Raw genomic sequence first — 12,533 nt, forward strand, 5'->3', positions numbered from 1 at the left:
ATCCTTTTTCTCTTTGTTTAGCATTTAAAATATAGAAATCAAGCCCTGTTTTCTTCAGAACCAAGTCAGTGCAGCAGAAGATTGTGTGACAACTTATAAAAGAATCATTTGAGGCCATGAAACAAGAAAGAGAAGGTGAAGCAAAAATGCTATCATTTATGGTGGAGCAGAAAGTAAAGAGGGGACTGAGATGAATAGAAGGAAAGAAGCACTAATGTTACTTGAATGAAATTATTTCCTCTGGAACATTTTAAAGGCAAAACAAAAAGTAATAAGGGATTAATACCTGAGGAAGAACTGCTCTATGATTTTACCGTGAATTGCTCTTTGCTCATAAGGAAAAAGAAATTGTCATGAAAATGACCCATTTGGATTAGTCAGGAGCCAAAAATCTCCTGCACAGACTTCTGCTTGATTTCAGATCCTGGGGAAGATTATTGCAGGTGTACCTTTTCCTCAGCCCATGAAGACAATATTTTCCTAGGCTAGGCTAGAAGTTCGGGGCAGTGTTCAGTCTGATATTAAGACATGCATACTTGAATATCTAAATGCAATTGTCCTAGTCTAAAACAAGTCTATACCATCTGACCCTCCATGGCTATTCCAGACAAATGTTTCCTTTCCAGTTATGTTCATTGAACTTGAATAGATCTCTCCAGAGGAACTGACATCCAACCAGTGCTCAGGATTTCAAACTTAGTTGGAACAAAATTCCTGGATATGCTCAGGTGGCTAATTTTATGGAACACCTAAGTAAATTTAACTAAGATGACTTCTACATCTAGCCTTTAAAATTAATTTTTAAGCTATTCTAAATTCCTGTCATTCCCTGAGCATCTTTGAAAAACACGCTGTCCTATACTGGCATACACGTTTGTCATACCACAAGGACACTGGTGTTTTACAGGCACTTCTGCTGGGCAGGATGGTGTGTGCTGCTGGGGACAGATGTCAGCCTGTGATCAACAGCGTGCTGGACATGCCAGAATTTCAGCTTCTGCTCTGGGCAGCTCTGGAGGAACTTATGGCCTCCCCTTGTGGAATTGCCACTAGTTTGCTTGCAGTGTGCAGTGGAGAGTGGTTGCTTCCCTTCAGGACTTTTATTTAGCAGTATCTAGAATGTACTGCTTATTTTTCTGCCCTTCTACACTATCTGTGAAATTAGCTTTTGGGAACTCTTGGTGTTTGTTAGCTGTTTTCCCCTGTTAAGTGTGGCCCATGGACTATGTATATAGCTTGCATTCAGGCTGCTACCCTGTTTGGGTAACTTGTCTGGGGCTCACAGATATCTTGCACATGCCCAGTCAGAGATGCATAAAACACCATTGTAAATGAGAGGAAGGGAGGCAGATCTGGACAAACAGGCCAAGTTCCTAAACTAGCTGTGATGCAAAGGATGTTGAGACCTTTCCCCCATATGTAATAATACCTTGTGGTTTCTCTTAGTTTGAAGTTTACACAGGTGATTTTCTGATGGAAACCTGTTGGGGTGCTCTGATGCCAAGCAGCTGGACCACTAAAGTTGGAAGCTCTGTTTAACTGCATTCTCCACATCCAAAATAATAGTCATTCTGTTATGAAGCAATAAGCATGACTGTGCACAAAGGGTTAAGCCTTTTTTAATTAGGAACTCCCATGATGATTATTTTCATGACATACAAAAAAAGGAAAATTAACCTATGCGTAGTTTGCCTCCAAGCACTCTTCAAGGGTTTCATTTAATTTGTCACTGATACGGAAAGAGGACTAATTTCTTAGTAGATATTTATCTGGAGGGAAGAAGGTGGTAAATAGTTACCTGTACCTGTGAAATGCAGGTGTTCATTAAGTGCACCCTGACATAAATATCTTCCTTTTATTCTTTCGTCTCCTCTGTTTGTTTGCTCTCCGCTGTTTTATTCAGGAGCAGCCAAGTGTTACCCACAGGGATATCCACCTGTGGTCACTAGGGTAGATATGTCATAAATATTCCTGGAAACTCATTAAAATTAATCTAACTCCCAAGCAGCTTTTGTTTGCTTTTGAGCATTCTCTGAAGAAACTCTGTAGCCAACATTTTTCTAATGTCAAAATAGGAATCCTTTCTTTTACATGGACTTGTCTTTTATATCACTTCAAAAAGAACTGTCTGTGCTGCTTCTTCGAAGTGAGAGTTAAAATTTCATTTGTAGTTACAGCAAGACCACACTTCCTTAATAGGCTAGAACAAGAGCCTTAAAAGAAATTTAATATGAAAAAAACAAAACAAAAAGCCCCCACAACCAAAAGCTAAAATTTCAGAAAGCCTTAAACTTCAGTCTGCAGTTTGTTTTACTAACATCTTGTTTCTTCAAAAACTGGCCAGATAAAACCCCTTTTTTGTTCTTTCACATTTTTCTCAGTTTGACTGTCTATGTTTTTCTGGTACAAAAATTTTGCAGTTATACCTCTTATATTATTGGGAAGCATTGCAGCAAAAGAAGGTTTAAGTCAAAAGGACCTTGAATATGCAGTCACATTCCAAAAGAGTTGCACTTTGCATTTTTCTGACCTGTTTCTAGGAGTTAGTTTCACAGCTTCCACTTCTTCAAATATTCTATTTCTGAATTTCAATAGCCTTCATTATGGTTGCAACCATTTACAATAAACTTTAGTTGCAGCTACCTTGTTGGTGTCTGGTTGAAAGCAGCTATTAATATGGCAAGGACTTTATCTGTTATTTTCTTTGAAAATTAGAATCAAGGCACTGACTTTCTGCAGTAAGGCTGAGAAACTCCTAAGTTTGGAGCACACAGAAACCCCAGACTTTTACTGCCTTTCCCTTTTGTTAAAACTATAATTCCCACATTTCTATGCAATTCCAAGCATATCTTAGGATTTCTGATAGATGCATGAAGCTTCACCAAAAATAATTTAATTTGCTAATAAACAAAGTTTTATATAATAAAATATTGTTTTCCTGGTTTGTTAGGATTGTTGTCATGTGTGACATAGTAACAAAATCCAAGTAGTTAGAACAGAATACTCAGAGTGTTTCTTTGATGTATTCAAGTTTGAGAAAGGTATTATTAAGGGATTGAATGCCATTAATTTTAAAGTTTTTTTTTGCACTTGGTCAAAAGAGAATAAGGATTATTTTGTTTGAATGCATATGGTTGTGTCTATATTTCACTAGAAAATAGTACTAAAGAGAGTAATAAAAGCAGTAGGCATCAAAACCCAGTTGTGATCAACTCTGAGAGAAATTTCTCAAGGTGGGTCTGAAAGGTAAGCAAAGAAAACCACATAGACCAAGAGGCTATCAGCAGCTAAGGTCTGGGCATGATGAACTCGAATCAAACACAACTTGGAGAATGGATTCTGCAATGCCTGGGGACCCAATGTGGTGGACTTTGCCCTTCCAGCTGCAGAACTCTTGGCAATGATGTCAAGTGTGAAACAGCTGCAGATGCAGATGGATTGTCCAAAGTGAGCCCATGCTCAAGGCATCACACAGCACACAACATGTGGAGCATATCTGCTGGGATGACACTGCTCTTTTCTGCCTATATTGGGTAACTTCTCTAGCCTTGCCTAATTGATAATGAAAAGTTTGGTCAGCAAACAGGTATTGGAAAAGAATATTTGTAATTTAGATATTCATAGAATTATTATTCAGCATATGCTATATTCCAGTGGGGAATAACAGGCTGGGGTGTTTGGGGATGAATGCATAAACCATTCAGGAACTATTTGATAATAATTAAGGAAATAAGATGCCTAGTGTATATAAAGTAGGCTTTTAATTATAATAGAAAAGGAATTCTTCAGAAATAATTTGTAAGATAACTTATATCTCAAGTATGTTTTGGCAGGGTTTCAAATAAGGTATCAGATAGTGAGCACATATTCTGTGAATGGATTGCAGCTAACCCAACACATTATACAGGCCCAGATACTGAAGCCCAGCTTCCGTGTAAATTTAATGGCATTCTGGGAAGATATTGGAAAATGTCATTCTGTGTGCAAGATTTTCTGAAATTGAGTCAGAAGTGCAGAAGTGTACTGTTTGCTCTGTCACATAAAATCCTTAAAGCACGTTGATAGGATGGTCTTTGCTGGGAATGTGAGGAGCACTTACTCCCCTTTTCAGGAAGGTGGTGGCTGCACAGTACAGTATTGGGTCTGTTAAATCCACATTTGATCTGGATCACAAACAGGTATATGAGCATTTCTGATAAATTAGCCAAACCATGCACTAGGGTTTAGACCTCATGTTTTTTATATCATTCCTTGTCAGGACAAGGGCATTAAAGCTGTCAGAAAGTTTTGTCAGAACTTTTGCATGAATTTGTGCTGAGAAAGTGAAAGCTTGATTAACTCCTTTTATCATATGGCTACTGCATGTTTTGCCCCATCAGAATTTATAGGAGGAGGCTTGTGCATGTTCTGTTTAGTGAACTCTGATCTGGTGGAAAAGCTCACGCTGACCAGTGCTCATGCTTGTGAGGAGAGTTGGTGCTGCTGTTTTCTTTACTCAGAGTGGCAGCAGCTGGAGAATAAATACAAGGGAAGATTACCTTAGGTTAGCTTCCTCTTTGCTCATTAGCAGGGATAGGACACTCTACCAGCAAACTCCCAGGAGACAGCTGCAAGTGCCTGAAGACCTGATGTGATCTGGGGTAAGCTGTTGGCAGTTCCTGGGACAAAATGCAAGGAAGTTCAGTGGTTCTGGCATCACCCAGGAAAGAAATACTAAATTTCCTGAGCTCCAGAACAGGTTTTAGTGCATATTTTGGTGTTTCATATGATAACACGAGTGTAGCAAAGCTGTAGCTAATCCTTCTGTGTCTGGCTTTCTCCTGAGTGCAGGCAGCCCAAGCTTGCTGTGTCTGCTCCTTTACCATTGATACTGTGGTAACACCTACAGAGAAGACAGGAGAAACTCAGAGAATGCCACCTTAGATTACAAGGTGCTGGCTAAGGCAGATGAAGGTGAAAAGGAAGATACCTTGGCTGTGGTATGTGAGCAGCCGTTCATGTGGCTGTGAGAGGACACAAGGCTGTGTACCACAGCTGGTTGTATATTATACACATATAATACCACAGTTGCATGCCCACCACCTGGAAGGCTAATTTTTAGAGAATCACAGAACAGCTGAGGTTGGAAGAATCTCTGGAGATTAACTAGTCCACCCTTCCCCCACTCCAGTTTTGGGAATATACCTACAGAAGAGGGAGTCCTACTTAGCTTTATGCTTTTGAAACCTCTAGACATATGATACTCTTGACAATATGACCATTGCATGTAATACCTTGAAAGTAATTATAATAAGATCTCCCTCTTGAAATACATATAATTCTCTTTAATTCTCTCTCTTGGCTTAGAAACTAACCCAATATTTGCAGTTGTTGCAAACTGCCCTTTGCAAATGGTTTCTTCTCTTCGTCTGTGAATCTCAGGCTGTATACAAAGCCAAGGGTATAGCCCACAGTTTGCATTAAGTAGCATTTGATTAGGTGGTAATAACATTAATTGGCACCCAGAATCAGTTGGCTGTAGGTGATCTGAAGTGATAATGCACTAGAGCTTCTAACATTCTAAGTCAAAATGCTCCCTTAGCCTGGGGAAAGATGCAGGTGTTTGGGATAAAAGAGTGTTTTGTAAATGAAGGACTTGAACACTGTGATTCCACTTCATTACTCCTCTCCTGATGCTTAATGTAAAATTATTATTGCTGCCTCTCTTCTGTGTTTTAAAAGTATTAGAAAATTAAACAGCAAACTTTAAAGATAAAATATGTCCCAAGTTATTAAAAAAAAAAAAATTAAAGCAAAGAAGCAAAAAGGGTATTGAATAACTAAAAAATAATTTAGAAACATTCCAGGTTCAAGCCAGCATATCTATTGTTAAAAGATACAATTATAAATTATCAATTCTTGATTGTCTTGCTTGCCTTTGTAACAATGAACACCTCAAAACAATTGCCTTTCCTGAAAGACTATTTCAGCTTTGTGGACTGAGGTCTTCATGGAGACAGAATATATGTATGCAGCTGGCAGAGCAAGTGTCTTAGTGAAAGGTAATTGTTCCCCAATTCCCACAAATCCTTTCATAAACCATAGGCCACGTTCTTTTTTAAATGTTCTTTCTTATATTTCATTAACAGCTGAGCCATTGCTGAATTATAGTTAATATAATCAGGAGTTAGGCTTTAGCAAAAACAGCATTGCCAACTGAGGGAGTGTGACTGTTCCAGTAATTTTGTACTCCTTGGAAAAGACATGAGCAAGAAAATTATGAAGCCCTCTAAAATTTGTCTATGTTATATATGGCCATGTAGAATATTGGCATAAAATTAAATTTGACATTGTTGTGAAATTGCAGGCGTGCACTTCATGTCTTATTGTCTTCCCTGAAAACTTTCTTTCCTGTATTTTTCAAGGCCCAGGACCATGTCTGGGAGAGATGCTCTGTCATCAGTGCATGTGCAATAAGTGCCAGATCAACCCTGGCAAGATCAACCTCTCTGTTCTGCAAATAGAGAGCACAGCACCAGGTGCCTGTGTCCGGCTCTGGAGAGCGTGGCATGGAGTGGTGAGGCAGTGAAGAGGGCTCTGGCTGTGCTGCCTTTGACAGGCACTGTGGTCTGCAGCTCGGGCTGGCCGAGTGGACAGTGCTCCGAGCACACAGGGGAGGCAAGCTGTGCAATCTCGAGGATTTAACACGTTGCTCTTCTTAAACATATGCACTCTATTTGTCTGTGGTCTAAATTATTCTCATGGATTGCTCTGAACAAGGTTTTGGTGTCCTCAGTAGTACCCCAGAATAAAATTTGTTTCCTTTATTTTTAAATAACAGAAAAGAACAAACATAATAGAGAAGAACGAGCAAATAATGAAGACGCATGGGGTGAGTAAAGCTCTGCAAGGAATAAAACAGCATTTAGACATGTAGATAAGAATTTCTTAAATTATGCTATCGGAATATCCGTGGGGTTCTATGGGCAAATCATTTGTATAAAACACTGAAGAGAAATGTGTAGTGTAAACACAACAAAGATCTGATTCTTTTCTTAAGGACTTATTTGCAGTTTACATAGCTTGTGGTTCCCAAACAAAGACTGGTTTTGTCAGACAGGGAACAATGTGAATTGCTGCAGGCATGAGAAAGGAGAGCTGCATTTGGAAAGTATTACAATTATAATGGGAGTAGATTACGAAGCAGATAATTAATGGTAGGGATACAGGATCTTCCCTTCCCACTGGGATTCATTCTCTCTCTGCTGGTGTAACTTATAGCCCTGAGGAACACTCTTTTTAGTTTCAAGACTCTCTTTTCTAATCTCTAGGTCTTTTGGTGTTTTATTGCCTTGGTCACAAAAGTTCAAGGAGGTCACTCCAGAAGATATTCTCTGCAAGGGATTAAAGTGACTCAGAGGAACAAAGTAATTTGGAAGTTTTTGCAGAAGCCTTCTTCCACCTTTAAACTAATAAAGTATTCTCTTCCACTCCTACAAGACCACTTCTGAAGTGTTTTGCTCTTCTGATTCATATAATTCTTCTTTCAGGAAGATCAGGAAAGAATATGTAAATCTAAATTGACTTCATAATTCTATCTAAATAATGGAAATAGTATATTGAAAAATGTACATGCTTGGAATGATGAATCAGTTAATGATATTATTACTGATAAATATAGCATTGCTCTTGTCAATTACATTAAATAATATAATTTTCTCCCCCAAAAATATCTTTTATTATAAGATTTTGGATGAAGAAAACTAATTGACAGAGGCTGATACTTAATAGGGTAGATCAGTGTATGAGATTTATTCCTGAAAAGCTCAGAATAGAAATTAAACATAGTTATTCACAAAGAATTAAGAAAGCAACACAAACATTGCAAGCAGAGAAATAAGTTTTAGATTTTGAATTGGTGACTGGTCAAGTACATAAACAAAGAATAAGAAGCATAGGTTACTGTATTCTTTAGACTATCTGATACAGATTGTTTTTCACTTAGTGCCTGGCCTGTAAATAGAAATCTTCGAATTTGCATGCTGAGCACATATATAAGAATAAGAGAAGACTTGTGTGAATGGAACACAGCATCACCTTGAAGTCTTCAAAGTTATTCGGAGTCATCAAAACAGTAACTCAAAGTATCATCAAAGCAGTAAGCAGCATAGCCTCCATATAGCAAAATGTAAATAATTAGCAGAGAACCATCTGTAATGCATTATGAGCAAGTGTGCTCCGAGTATTGATCTATTAACGCATACATATATTAATGTAGTCAATGTGTTGGGGTATGTCATGCTGTACAGACTGCTAAAAAGGAGGAAAACTATTTTAAAAGCTTTTATTTTCCCTGTGTACTGCGGCATTTCTGTGGTTTTGTCTTACATAATATTAAATTTAAACTTCATTGATTATATTTGTGTGAAGATAACTAAGTCTTTCAGTAGGCCAATTGGTATGGCCTACTGATAATGGTAAAAAAGGCTTTTATCTGGTCACTCAGCCCCTTGTGGTCTAGCAAGCGTGCATATCATCCAGTCAATTAATATATTTCAGTGCAGAGTTAAAAAAAAATTCGGCAAGTTTTATAATTGCTGAGGTTTCTGGAAAAAAGGTATATATATTCATGAATTAGGCCCTTTATTTTGATGTTTTGCATAATATAAGCCCTAGAACCTCCCCAAAAGGCAGTCCTGCTTAGAGAAAAATGCTGACTATATTGTTTAATAAGAAAATGGAAAATATCATTGATTTTGTTGTAAAATTATATATGCAGACTTATTTAAGTTTGAATAATGTTTAATTCATAGCTGATTCTATTTATTTTGCAGAAGGCTTTGTGCAATTCAATATTACTAAAAAAAATAGTATTTCTACAGCCAAGCTAAGGGCTTGTGATACGGTGAGGTTGAACAGTGTTGAAATATGTAATATCTTAATATGCATAAAATTTGTGTTTTATGAATAGCATATAGATATAGCTTCCCTGAGTCCTCAGCATTTTTCTCTAGCAATTCTAAGATATTTTTAAGAAAAAAAAATTACTGTAAAATTTTACGTATCAGATTCCTTTAACCTAAACCCTATATATTTTCATAAAAAGGGAAAAAAAACTGTAACAGACATTTAGGAGAGAGGACCTCCCATGCCAGTGTTTCTTATGGGTGAAGGTGAGGAAAGAGGGCAGAAAAGCAAGAAAACAGGTGTAGGTATTATCATGTCATATATAGGAAAATGATATGGAAGAGAAATTGTCCAGCACAAAGTTGTTCAGGGAAACTTCATCCCAACCAAGAAGCAGGTCATTTGTCTGGTCCCAAGTCCTATTACAGGTTCTTAACCACAAGTCTGGTTTTCCTTCTTCACTTGCAAATAATTAGTAGGATTCTGAAATTATAATTTCACTCAGTCTAGTTTCCTGTTGTGCTGGCTGGTGGTTTTCAGTGTGGCTGGTGTCTTACCTCTTATTTTTCATTAATTGGTTGGCATTTGATTAGCCACCAGCCCCCCAAACCACAGGGAGTTTTGTATTTGAGCAAGCTGAGGTGAGAATTGAGTCCAATATAAGTCATTTGAGTGCAGCTGAGCTGGAGATTCAAGGTGTTAAGTACTTACTGAAGACTGTTCTTATAAATCAGGTCAGTCTGTGTATGTACAACTGTGCAATTTGAATTAATACGCTTCTGCATGTGCTGTATTTTAATAGAGCTGGACAAAGGACGTACAGTAAGGAACCGAGTAACTCAGGGAAAGCCTAAGCTGCCTAAATGCCAGTGGGATAAAAATATTGCCATATTTACCTCCAGTGTAACCAGAATTTTATTTTTTTTAACATTTTCATGTTTGTCTATGTGAAAATGGAGAAATGAGGTAATATGAGACATTAGGTTCGTTACTGTTCTTTTGCTTCTGTTTGCAACTATCATCTCACTTTTTTCCCTCAGCTAATATTGAGTTGAGGAAAACTTATAAGAAAAGAAGTTCTACAATTGTCTGCTCTGTTCCCTAAGGAAAGATTTTTTAAAAGGTTTTTGGTTTTGTTTTCTTTATATATGGTAGGGCAAAGGGCTCCAACTCACTTCTGGCTGGTGTTGAAAATGGCTTCTTACAGTCTGTCTCCTTTTATGTTTTGTACCCTCTGCAGTGCCCTTTCACTGCCTGAATATTTACTGCATGGCAGAGGAACAGAGATCCCGTAAATGTGAAACAGAGTTTGCAATGTTTTGGAATCAAAATACTTTAGCACTAAAGCTTCCTGTGTTTTTAGCATTATAGGAAGAGAAGAGTCCGTAAATTTGTAAAGCAAGTCACTAGTTTAAATGTCATATGAACTGTGCTTGTCATGCAAATTTAGGAACTGATTTACAGGCTGAAAATGTTATCAATTGAGCTAGAGTATTATGTAATACCTGAAGTAACTGCTCACCCTGCATTATTCAGAAGCATGTATTTATTAGAGAAAAACAAATTGAGCTCAAGTTTGGTTTTTTGTTAAATTTAAAATGGGGAGGAAACTGACAATTAAACAGTCAGAGCTTCTGAAAATTATTTGTGACTAGAAAAGAGAAGGGAAAAAAAGACAAGGGATGAGAGGTAAACATTGTACTGTGCAGATTGGTTGTGCTTTTTCCTGGAGCAAAGTTGTGCAAATCTGTTATAAATGTGGTAGCTCAATAATAAATTAGGAGCAGGAGAATACAAGCAAAAAAATTGGGTGAATTCATAGAGTCATCTGTATTTTAGTTAAGTGGATGCTGTAATGTGGTAATAGAAATGTGTTACCTATATATCTGGTTTTAACAAACATTGCTTCATTACACAGCTGTAGTGACTGTTTCTCATTTTCAAGAACATAAGAAAATATCTTACTGTGGGGAAAATAATACACTTATTAAACTGCAAGTTGCCAGCATGACATTCTTGACAACCACACACACACACGCACGCACACACCCATACATATGTATGGAAAGCATAAAATAATTAAAATGTTCCTGAACCTGTGCATACAATTTCATTTTTTGTAATATTCATTTCATCTGTTGTAGAGAAATGCTGTTTAATTTGAAAGAGGCTGTGAATTTTACAAAATGAGCTGGTAATAGCATTTTACTTAAACTTATGGCATCTCTGTTCATATTGTGTGGTTCAGGAATGGTTTCTTTATAATTAAAGTGTCAAAAAACCACATTTGAATCAAGAATGATGAAATTTATTCTGGATGATTTGCTAAAGAATAATAACTTTAAACTTTCTCCCTTTAAACAGAATTGTTTAGGCTTTCTCATCAGCTGTCCAGGGCTTCCTTATTTCCTTTTCCAGCTACCCTAGGAAATGAACTGGTCTGTTATAATGCTTTCTTTTTTTCCATATGCTCTGCATGTTATACACATTTCATGGGTCAGTTATTGGAGGCTGTTGTACCAATGATTTACATGACCATTGGTAAATATTTTTTAAAACTGTACTGAGTAGGTAAGAAGATGCAACATATTGCACCTCCAGTACAGAGAGTATAATCAGTGAAAGTCCAAATTTTTTGCAGAAATCTGGAGACTTCCAGGAATCCAAGTTGATAAATGTGAATTTGTCAGCATGTTGAACTTGACTCCACAATATTTGGCTTATTAGTTCACTGCTGAGCACAGGATGGTACCTCTGGCCTTGATTCAGCAGTCTTTAAATAAATGGATAAGTGCTCTGCTGAATCAGGGCCAGACTTGTGCAGTGTCAATATAGGGCATTTTGGGTGAAAGAAAATGTTGACCACAGGGGGTTTATTTCTTCTTCCTCGTAGGGGAACAAATCTGAAATAAATATACAGAAACATTAGCAGGAAAGAACATGGACTGAAAGGTTTTACCTAAAATAAACTTCAGGTTGTAAGTTCAAAGCAACAGTGCTTGTTCTGTGAGATGGAAAAGATACGCTTGATCTTCAGTATTATTTTTTTAATTACTCACTGGGCTTGTATATAATAAGGGTGGGATTTGCTGCACCTTAATGGCTATCTGAAAGCTGTCTGGTCTGAGCTTCTATAGGTGGAAAGAGACAGCCTCTCCCTAGGAGCTGATTTATCCTGTTGTAAGGTACCTGTTGTTAATTACCCCCAGAGAAGCTGCTGCATGGAAGGAAACTACTGGACTCTAATCAGACAGAGGCTAGGTGAGATAAAGAAGATGCTACCTGACTAAACAGGAAAAAAAAAGTTTATTACACAGGTGTCTGTCTTGTCTCTTGCCCAGCAGAATTAAGACATGAAACAAAGGGAAGAAATTATGTTTACAATTTACCCCTGTGCCTGTGTGAAGCAGGTGTCTGAATGCGAGCCAAATAGCCAGCCCTTAGATCCAGCTTAATTTCTGGAGAATGACTGCTGCAGCAAAAGCTCCCAGTGTTCCTCACATTGACCTAGTTTTCAGTCATCTAGTGACTCTGTGCTAATGTGACCCAGTATTTCTTTGCAGTTCCCTGTCTGGTGCATTTAGATTTTTTCCTTTTTGTTTACCATTGGTGTCTATACTCACCGGGCACCTAATCCTGCAAAGTGT

At 37.5% G+C, this 12,533-nt stretch overlaps 1 long non-coding RNA gene across 1 annotated transcript; it reads left to right on the forward strand.

Annotated features, from left to right (window-relative positions):
* Positions 1-4,525: 4,525 nt before the first annotated feature.
* On the forward strand, positions 4,526-11,170 carry LOC111924552 (uncharacterized). The gene is made up of 3 exons (XR_015285009.1): positions 4,526-4,640; positions 6,821-6,871; positions 7,985-11,170. It is a non-coding gene; the product is annotated as an uncharacterized LOC111924552 (long non-coding RNA).
* The last annotated feature ends 1,363 nt before the right edge of the window (positions 11,171-12,533 follow it).

This window comes from Cyanistes caeruleus, chromosome 1 (assembly GCF_971803275.1).
Source record: "Cyanistes caeruleus chromosome 1, bCyaCae1.hap1.1, whole genome shotgun sequence".
In the NCBI taxonomy this organism is placed as follows: Eukaryota; Metazoa; Chordata; class Aves; order Passeriformes; family Paridae; genus Cyanistes; species Cyanistes caeruleus.